The sequence below is a fragment of the Tachysurus vachellii genome, chromosome 5 (assembly GCF_030014155.1).
Source record: "Tachysurus vachellii isolate PV-2020 chromosome 5, HZAU_Pvac_v1, whole genome shotgun sequence".
Lineage (NCBI taxonomy): Eukaryota > Metazoa > Chordata > Actinopteri > Siluriformes > Bagridae > Tachysurus > Tachysurus vachellii.
The window spans coordinates 23,692,615-23,704,126 of record NC_083464.1 but is presented as its reverse complement, the minus strand read 5'-3'; positions in this window follow the sequence as shown (position 1 = coordinate 23,704,126).

Here is an 11,512-nt window from a genome sequence, read left to right as displayed (position 1 = left end):
GAGAGAGAGATGATTGGAGTGAGTGTAATTTATTAATTAAAGGGTCAGTTCACCTAAAAATGAAAATACTGTTATCTTTTTCTCATTATGTTACAAACCTGTATAAATTTCTTACCTTTTGTGAATACCTTTTGTGTTAATGATAAAGATCAGAGTTCTGCCTCGTTCTGCCTCGCTCTGCCCCCCCCTCCTCGCTCTGCCTCGTTCTGCCTCGTTAACTTTACTTTGTTAATCTCTGCCTCTCAATCTAACCCTGAGATCTGAAAAGAATTTTCTCGTCGTCGCGCTGCCATTTTCTTTACCTTTGCACTGAAAGGTAAGCTCTTTTTAAATAACGTATTAAAACATCATTTTAGTATTTTGTGTGAATAAATGTTCTAATATTATTTCATAATTTGTAGTTTGATGAACTTTGTGTGATCTGGTTGGTTCAAACTCAGAATAACTTTCGAATTTTCATTCGGTGAAAAAATATTTGGTGAAGCAAAAATAAATCTTAATGTTAATAATCTTATTTAATTAGTATTTCTGTTGCTGTCAGCCTTGTTAAATTGTTATTAATGTGTACATTATTTTCAGTGTTGTAATGTAACGGAGTACAAATACTTCGTTACTGTACTTAAGTAGTAATTTCACGTATCTGTACTTCGCTATTTAAATTTATGTCAACTTTCACTTTTACTCCACTACATTTCCTAGATAAAATGTATACTTTTACTCCGCTATATTTCCACTAAGCATCATGTTACTCGTTACTACAAAATAAAATCAGAAGAAATGTGTGCGACTGCAATAAGGGAGGTTGTTCTCTCTTGTTTTGATGAACACACATGTAGATATTTTAATGAATGTTTGTAACCAAACCATTCATGAGCCCCATTCACTTCCATAGTGGGAAAAAAGAATACTATGGAAGTGAATGGGGCTCATGAATGGTTTAGTTATAAACATTCCTTAAAATAACTTCCTCCGTGTTCATCAGAACAAAGAAATTTATACAGGTTTGTAACATCATGAGGGTGAGAAAATTATAAAAGATTTTTTTTATTTTTGGGTGAACTATCCCTTTAAATTGAATGTGTGTGTGTGTGCGTGTGTGTGTGTGTGTATGTGTGCGTGTGCATGCTAGACAAGAATATGGCTCTGCTTGCAACTCTGAAGTTTTTTATATTTATATTTATGTTTTTTATATATATGTGCATCCCCATAAACGATCCATACGCTTTTCACTCAAAGCCTAACACTGAAGACCAATTATAAGTGCTATTGGAAAAAAGCTGACATTTCCACATAAACAGTGACCAACCATTTACACTACATTGCGCTTGCAAAAAATTTAATTTGATAGAACTTTGTCATTCAATTGTGAGCGATGTGGTCGCATACTGCTGTTCTTCTCTTCTCATCTTGCACAAAATCCCGGTACCCGAAATTAATTATTTTTGGTGTAGCGCCTTCCATGATTCGTCACGACTGTTAAGGTTTATTAGTTAGTGCGCGCGCTCCCTCTGCTTGCCTGCTGCGTCACGTGGTTAGATTACGCTCTTGCGTGCGTTTAAAAACAGATTTAAAAACAAAATAGACAAAAACGATAAAACAAAAACAAAAAACAAGTTATTTCGAGTCATTTAACCGAATCAAGTCTCAAGTCATGAATGTCAAGACAAAGTCAAGTCGAGTCTTTTTTTAATATTTGTCAAGCAAGTCTCAAGTCTCAAATTTGTGACTTAAGTCCGACTGGAGTCAAGTCATGTGACTCGAGTCCCCCATCTCTGACACAAAGTCTCATAAAGACTAGCACAAGGTAGTCTTACAGAAGTCAACTGTCAAAAAAATCTCATACAGTCGGAATGAAACTTTTTTAGGCAAGGAGGTTTCATTCAATAACAATAACGCACTTATGTGTGCTATCACACAAAGAATTTTTGTGTTTAAGTTGTCCTAAAAAGTGTCACATTTTTTAGCATAAAAATCTTTGCCTGTATTCATAAACTATCTCAGACAGCTCCTAATTTAGCAAAAAATAATTCTAATCTTATTTGAAGAGCGATCTCAGAGCAACTTTGAGCAAGGACAATACAAAAACTTTAGGCAGAGAGGAGGCTAGCTTCCCAGCAAGGCTGGCCCCGTTGTTAGGTATGACACAATCTTTTGAAGACTGTGATTGATTGGCCAGTAAATGTATGTCTGTATGTTACAAATGTAATTAATGTACATGTAAGTGTAAATATCTCCAACAGCGCAGAAAAGACATAGTGCAAAATTATATCATTTCTGCCGCTATGGCATTTCAGCTCTGTTTTGGAGACGTTAGTATCTCTCTCTCTCTCTCTCTCTCTCTCTCTCTCTCTCTCTCTCTCTCTCTCTCTTAAAATTCCGTCACTAGGATCAACTAAAAATGTTCATGAATACGGACCCTGGGCTAGGAGATGAGGGGTTCTGTTGATATTAAGCCACGGTCAGGTAGACCAAGAAAGATTTCACACACCACTGCCAGAAGAATTGTTCAGGACACAAAAGACAAACCCACAAACAACTTTGAAATACAGGCTGATCTGCAAAAAAGTGGTGGTGTTGTTTCAGGGAGGACAATAAGAATGTACTTGAACTACCTGCTTCGCCCTCCTTCAGTACGCCAGACGGCACTTAGTCAAGCCTCACAGCTTCGGGAGCAGTCATTCGGCGTGATGAGACCAACATTAAACTTTTTAGTCACAACCATAAACGCTCTGTTTGGAGAGGAGTCAACAATTCTTACAGTGAAAAGTACACCATACCCACTGTAAAGCATGGTGGTGGTGGATCTTTTATATTTTGGGGCTGTGTGAGTTCCAGTGGCACAGAGAAGTTAGTAAAAAATTGATGGCAAGATGAAAGCAGCATGTTATCAGAAAATACTGGCAGATAATTTACATTCTACAGCACAAAAGCTGCGTATGGGACGATCTCGAACATTCCAATATGAGAATGATCCAAAGCACAAGGCAAGGTTAACCCTCAATTAGATACAGCAGAAAAAGGTGAAGGTTCTGGAGGCTGTCCTTCTAACCTCAATATCATTCAGCCACTTTGGGGAGATCTCAAACATTCAGTTTGGGCAAAACAACTAAAAAATTTACAGGAACTGGATGCATTTTGCCAAGAAGGTGCAGCTACACCACCTGAGAGAATTAAGGACCTCTTGCAAAAGACTGCATGCCATCGTTGATGCTAAAGTGGGCAATACACAATATTATCCCTATACTTTTGAACAGGGATTATTTCCTTATTTTCTTTTTATATTTTGTTTTAATGGATGTGCCATTCTGTTATGCCTTACATATTAACCAGTCCTATAAGAAATAAAATACATTTGTTTTGCCTTCTCACTCATGCTTTCTTTAAAAAATGTTACACACCTTCAGTCCTGAATAACTCATGAGTTAAGAATAACTAAGATTCCTAGTTATAAATCTTTAGGCTAAATTAGGAGCTGTCTGAGTTCATTCTTAGAATCTTTATGAATACAGGCCCATAATTTTTAGTCTGTCATGATAAAAATGCATTTTATGTATTCTATTAAAACAGTAAGAAACTGTAATTCAGAATACAGGATAGATGAAAAATACGACATTAAACAGCTGGAAGTCCTGCTGCCAGTGTGTTACTGTAGTTTTACATGATATGTTTTTACAGGTTAAGATTGAGATTGATCGTTTTCTCACACTTATTATACTCTCAAATTCAATTTTTACAACTAATTTAATTTTCCCGTATTTCTTAGTAAAAAAGAGACAAATTAATTTTATTTTATTTTCAGTAAAAAAAAAAAAAACCACCATACTGTGCCACATTTTTGGGAAAATTTTGTTAAGCAATAAGAGCAGTCACCTTTTTTCTTTTTTTATTTAAGTTCTGCTCAAAACTTCCTCACAGATGTGACATTATCATGGCTTCCACACTGCCTTGACCTTTTGGTGAGACTGGTCAAGAATGCCATTTTCTACATTCAGGAAAATGTTCGGCAAAGACCTGGCTTTTACACTGAGTGTCCACCTCAGGGGACATCTAAAATTTGGACACAAAAAAGAAAAGATTATGAATGGATGGTTCATAATGTGCTGTGATTTTAATACTTCAGAATAATTTAACACCCAGAGTATAACAACAGAAAATCACTCTGTCACTCCACATCACTCTAAGTAATTAATATTTAAAAGACTAGAAAAATGTCAAATCGTTTTTTATGAACTATGTGTCATAAAAAGATTCCCTTACTTGGCTTATCACCAGAAGGTGGTGAAGGGACAGGCCAAGCATATTCCTGGCATCCAGTCATCTGAATCCTTTGAGAGGTAACGTCAAGAGGTCTGGTTTTCTCAAATACACTTGCAGTCAAAACAAAGTCAGATTTGACTTTTGATGTCAGAGGTTCAGCAAGTTCGTGCATGCTTTCAGGTGCAGCCAAGATGCCCTCATCCTCAAATTTAAGTTCAGGTACAGAAGACTGGTCAGATTCTTTGTACAACTGGATATAGGTGGACATTCTTATGGAGTTAATATTGTCCTTCAGAGTCTGCACATCTTCCTCAACATTAAATGTTACCACCCCCTTCTGTTTTGCTGAATAGTTCATCATGTATATGCTTGTCACAGGTTCCATGATGTTCAGCAACTGTTTCTTAAAGCACAAAGCAAAGAAATCCTATGAACATCCTATGAAGCTCTTCTGCTTAGTTTCACTGCCTCTAAATTAAAGTACATATAAATGATCTGTTTCACACAGTGGCTAAGCCCTTTAGCATTAATGTCATGTGCATTGTGATTAATGAACATATTAAGTATATTATATTAAGCATATTATATTTTTACATGTATGATGAAAGTTTGTAGTCTGCAAATTCAGAGTTGAATCAAATTTGGTCACACATATTTACTTAAAGAAGTACAGAGTAAGTCCCTGAGGCTTACTGAATGTTTCTCTTACCTGATCATCTGCCTTTTCCTCACACATCATGGCTCTGAATGGGGAAAGACCAACTGTATCCATTCTCTGCCTCTTTGGTGTTTTGGGGCTTTTTGGTCTAAGTACTTTTATTTACATACAGCATGCAATTAGTTTTTTGTGCATTAAGACTGATTGGTATACAAGTCACTGTGCTCTGATAAAATGTAATATTTCATAACCTGCATCTGCTCCTTCAACCTCTTCTAAGATCATTAGAGGAGGGATTGTTTTGGTGGTGTTAATGGGTGGTAGATGGATGTTCTCTTTTTCCGTTGCATCCAGGCTATATTTCTAAAATAAAAATCAGACTAATTTTAGACTCAGAATCTCAACCTGTAAAAAATATACAAGTCTATTACAATGTGTGAATTAATAAAATAACCCTAAGAAAAGAAAATAACAGATGCATCTGGCATCTGAATACCAAAATGCGCAATAACAGTATTAAATTTTCACTACACATTTAACTAAACTCTGAATATGTTAATTTAGCCGGGTCACAGGGCAGCAGTCTAAGCAGGGACGCCCAGACTTCCCTCTCTCCAGACACTTCCTCCAGCTCTTCCGGGGGAATACCAAGGCATTCCCAGGCCAGCCGAGAGACATAGTCCCTCCAGCGTGTCCTAGGTCTTCCCCGGGGCCTCCTCCCGGTTGGACATGCCCGGAACACCTCCCAGGGAGGTGTCCAGGAGGCATCCGAAACAGATGCCCGAGCCACGTTAGTTGATTCCTCTCAATGTGGAGGAGCAGCGGCTCTACTCTGAGCTCCTCCCGAGTGACCGAGCTCCTCACCCTATCTCTAAGGGAGCGCCCAGCCACACTGCGGAGGAAACTCATTTCGGCCGCCTGTATCCGGGATCTTGTCCTTTCGGTCATGACCCAAAGCTCATGACCATAGGTGAGGGTAGGAACATAGATCGACTGGTAAATAGAGAGCTTCGCCGTGCGTCTCAGCTCCTTCTTCACCACAACAGACCGGTATATCGACCGCATCACTGCAGAAGATACACCTATCCGCCTGTCGATCTCCCGCTCCATCCTTCCCTCACTCGTGAACAAGACCCCAAGATACTTAAACTCCTCCACTTGAGGCAGGAGCTCTCCACCAACCTGAAGGGAGCAAGCCACCTTTTTCCGGTTGAGAACCATCGGTAACCAGCGGTAGAAAATGGATGGATGGATGGATGGATATTAATTTAGTTCATTTGTTAATTTAGTTAATTTGTTGCAATGTTCCCATCAACTCACGCTTGTCTCACATTGTTTTATCCAATATGGTTCACTTGTGTGAAATTATTTTAGTGGCATGACACAAACCCTGTAAACTATTACACTATCTAGCACTATGGCATACACCTGAGATTTGCTGTATAGGTTTCTTACTGTGATGAGTCTGTCTGTGTTTTTGCCCTGTTTCTGTCTGCTGTCTTTCCCTGTTGTTAATTGTTTGCTCCGCCCACTTGTTTGTTCCCATGGACACTGATTGAACTCAATCATCCCCTCAGGTGTGTTGTCTTTGTCTCTGATTGTCTCTGCTTTGTCATTGGTTCCTGTCAGCTATATATACTCTGTTCGTCCACTTCCCTGGTGTTGGTCGTTGTTACATGTTGAAAGTTTGTTTCTATGTTCCCGTTCCCTGTTAGCACTGTGTTTTGTCTGTTTGTCTGTTTCTTGTGTTTTGGATAATTAAACTTTAGACTGCATTTGGATCCTTGCTCGCCTTTGTCCTGCATCACGACACTTACATATTCATTTTTCTTTTCCCAGCGCATCATGTCTCTGAATGAAGAAAATCTGTTCAGATCCAGTCTCTGACTCCTCTCAAAAAATCTCAGCATCTCAGGGTTCTTTGCTGCAAGTCCTTTCAATTACATATAAAACATGCAATTAGTTTTGTGTGCATTATTACTGATTGGTATACAAGTCACGGTGCTCTGATAAAATTAAATATTTTATAACTTACCAGCATCTGCTAGGTCAACCTGTCCTGAGAACTTTGTGGGAGGAGTTGATCTGGTAGTTTTAATGGGTGATAGATGGATGTTCTCTTTTTCTATGGCACCCGGACTATCTTCACTGTGTGCCTAAAATAAAAATTAGACTCAATATACTTCAGTCTGTAAAAAATATACAAGTCTTTTACGATGTGTAATTAATCACTCTCACTCACTCACTCATTTTCTACCGCTTATCCGAACTACCTCGGGTCACGGGGAGCCTGTGCCTATCTCACCCACTTACACACTACGGACAATTTTCCAGAGATGCCAATCAACCTACCATGCATGTATTTGGACCGGGGGAGGAAACCGGAGTACCCGGAGGAAACCCCCGAGGCACGGGGAGAACATGCAAACTCCACACACAAGGCGGAGGTGGGAATCGAACCCCCAACCCTGGAGGTGTGAGGCGAACGTGCTAACCACTAAGCCACCGTGTCCCCCTGTAATTAATCATAATAACCCAAATATTTTGTTTAATTTGATGCTCTCTCCTGTAAAGAAAACGTCTGTAGCTACATACACAATTACTGTATTAAACCCTCAAATATGACCCATTGTTTATACACAAAACACTAATTATTTTGTTGCAATGTTTCCCTCAAATCACCTGTCAAGCATTGTTTTATTCAACATGGTTCACTTGGATTTTTTTTTAGTGGTATGACACAAACCCTGTAAACTATTACACTATCTAGCACTATGGCACACAAAATAAAACATTTAAAAAATCAAAATACATCCAGAAATATAAAGTGAGCATCAACTAAATAAATACTTTAGTGAACAGCTTACCGGATCTCCCTCAGGTCCTTCAGTTTGCTGTGGTGGTGCACTGCTACTCAGATCTGGAGTGATTGTCATCTCTGTCTTTTTGCTTTAAAACACAAACACTATCAAATTAAAACTTCATATAAAAGACTTTACACACATTTTAATTCTCATTTCACTTCTGATCTCAGATGGTGTCCTATCATTAGGTCAAAGACCGTAATATCTCTAAACATCTTGGCTATTCTGGTGAAAACGTACTCATTATAATAAACGTCCTGTGTGTGTGAAATGATGTACTGACTTTACCTGGACAGTATGTCCTTTTTGCCTCCCTTTATTTCCAGGATCTGTAATATTACAATAAAAAACATAAATACAGTATGTGACATTTTAACATTGCTATTCATTCATGCTTTTCAAAAATTAAAATCTCCTCACAGTTTGCTGCTCATGTGTCTCTTTCTGACTCCTTCTCATCTTTGAAAATCTTTCCTCAGTGCAGAAAAAACTGGAAAAAATATCACACCGATGTAAAGCAAAACAAATTTATTTTAACAAATTAAAATGCTATAGTTCTAAGATTATTTGTTTGAATTTCAGTTAATCACACAAGTAAATAAGCAACACAACAAATATCTTTATTGATTCAGCGGTACATCATTAGTAATATTAACTTTAATCAATAAAAGATGTTCGCAGCAAGTGAAACAGCTAATATTTATTATTTTTCATTTATTTGTCTTTTCTAGTTGCTTAGATATATTCAATAGCTGAGAGGATTTTGTTGTATGCTTGTTGTCTTTTAAAACGTGCTCCATAAATAAAAGATACTAAGATCAATAGACAGATTTATATATTTTTGCAGAAATACAGAAACATATCTGAACTAGTTTCTTAGTAAAAGTGAAGATACCAGTAGAGCCATACCTCATCCTTTCGCTGTGTTTTGTTTTTGATAACGTCATGCCAAATACTTCGAATCTAAATATTAGAACGTTAGAACTGGCTCTCTATGACGTCACAATGAGCAATGCGTTCTAAGTGTTCTCAGCGTTCCAACACGTCAAAATGCACGCGCATGAAGACTTTAGATATATAGAGGATTCCCAAGTGAGTCCAGATGATGCTTCATTACACTTAAATTTACTATTAATGCGTGGTGGAAAAGTGGAGGCTGAAATTGTATTGTTTGAAAACCACATGTTTTTTTATTTATTTATTTATTTTTTGGCAAATAAGAAAAAAACTAGATTTAGATGTTTATTCCTTATTAAAAACTCGACCATCGACGTCGACTTATCATTGCTTTGTTCCATTTATGCGTAAAATAGAGCTCAATGCAATAGTGAACGTGAAGAATGTGTGTAGAGACCATAGACTCACTCGGCTTGTGTTTACAGTGCGCCCTCTAGTGGAAACAGCTGAAACGCACAGTGATGAGGTTTGTTTATTTATACCAGGGAATTTCTAAAACTTAATAATATGATGGTCTCAGACCATATAATCCCCATTCAATCAATTCATTCTTTTCATACTATCTAAATGGTTAAATATCTTCACACTGGTGAATTGATGGTTTAATTATGGCAAAGGTTTATGAGAGAATATTTGCTGAGAATTTGCTGGTGTTTACAAACAGCTGTTTGAATTCCTGATGTGAATTTATTCATTAGGTTTCTCTTCTTCTTCCTAATAAACTCGACAGGAAGAGACTGTTCAGTCACCTCTACCCCTTTAACTCTTAATAATCCAGCTGAAAATACTTGTTACTCCTTGTTAAGGGTTAAATAAAATACTTTGTAATGGGATAAATATGCCTTGGTAGTTGTCAGTATACTTTGACAGGACAATCAAGGAAACAAGTAGTTTTCTTTCCTTGCATGTGATTGAACATAAGAAATATAACATAATTACATAATAAATAATTTGTACATCAATACAATAACTGTCTGGTTTGGCTCAGCTACAAAATCAGACATCTGAACCCTTGTTCAGACTGCTGAATGGATTATCAGTGTTCCCCTGCCCACCCTTCAAGAACTGTACATATCCAGAGTGAGGAAAAGGCCTCAGAAAATCACTCTGGATCCCTCACATCCAAGTCATCCACTTTTTGAACGTTTACCATCTGGCTGGCGCTACAGAGCCCCAAATACCAGCACAATCAGGCACAAGAACAGTTTCTTCCTCCAGACAATTTACCTCATGAACAGTTAAAGGTTCCCCTAATTATGCAATAACAATATGCAATAATCTTATATTTATTTCTTACCACCTCCATCTTACATCCATGCATCTCATTCTATTTAAAAAAAGAATTAATTGTATGTACAGTTGCACTGTAGATGATAGAATGGAACAGAATAGACTGTACATAGATTTATTTTTTTATTATTTCAATATACAGTATGTGTGCGTGTCTGCTAGGTGTGTGTGTGCGCGCGTGTGTGTCCTAGGTGTGTGTTTGTGTGTGTGTGTGTGTGTGTGTGTGTGTGTGTGTGTGTGTGTGTGTGTGTGTGTGTGTGTGTGTGTGTGTGATTCCACTGTAGATGATAGAATGGAACAGAATAGACTGTACATAGATTTATTTTTTTATTATTTCAATATACAATTTTTTTGTCTATTTGTATTTATACATCTGTGTGTTGTTGTTGTCTCTGTGTACTGGATTCCTTGTATACACAAGCATACTTGGCAATAAAGCTCCTTCTGAACCTGATTCTGATAAAACACATTTAATTGGCAGGTTTTCCGCCATGGGAAATGCACCATCACGCCACCAGAGGGAGCTCTCCCCTCAATTCAAGACACTTGGTTGTTTTTTCAAATTTCCTGTATAACAATAATGTCACATTCAGGCCATGCCGTTTGCATTGTCACACCAGCTGCATATTTGATCTTCCTTTGCATTGTTTGCCATTTTGAAACTTTTTTATTTAATGTAGAATATTTTTATTAAATGCACATGGATCATCACTATCCTGTTTCTTAAACAACATCCTCCCAGATGATTTTTTTTTCACATATCAGCATATGCTGAGCTTTTATACCACAGCAATTGATCAACAATATTTTATTTTTAAAAAATTATGCATTTATTTATTTTGGGTAAATTACCACTTTAACACTGTCCTATAAAGTGCTGACACTGGTTCCTTTCAACAATGGCAAAATATAGTATATGTTTCTTCAGAGAAAAAACAATCACCATATATACAGTACATGTATAAGCTGAAGTGCTCTGCATCAATGTTCTAGTGTATCACACACTTTTCTACTGCTGGAGCTCAGAACACTGACGCTTTACTACTGAGACACGTCTCACTTCATCTGTCCAAAGATAATGATCAGAAACTAATTTAAGCTAGTTAACTGTATAGAAAGCTTACAGCTATGTTGCTGTCCCAAAATGAAAAGACAAGTATTGTTTGCAAATATACTCAAAATCTTTAGATATGACTGCTTACAGTTGCCTTTTAACTTGTAGCAACTAAGATTTGTGTGCATAAAATAAACTAAGAACATTTGCTATTCATGTAAATAAGCAAAGGACCTGAGTGTTTCTAAAATTTTGATCATTCATCAAATTTACTATAAACCATGAGTTCTTTTGTACATTTTTATTTAATGATGATACAAAAACAGAAAATGCATGCTTTTTATAATATTAAAAATAGGTATTTACAAAAAATATGAATAATACACTTGATATTTAATTAAACAGACTTACTCACATATACAAATGCAGTCT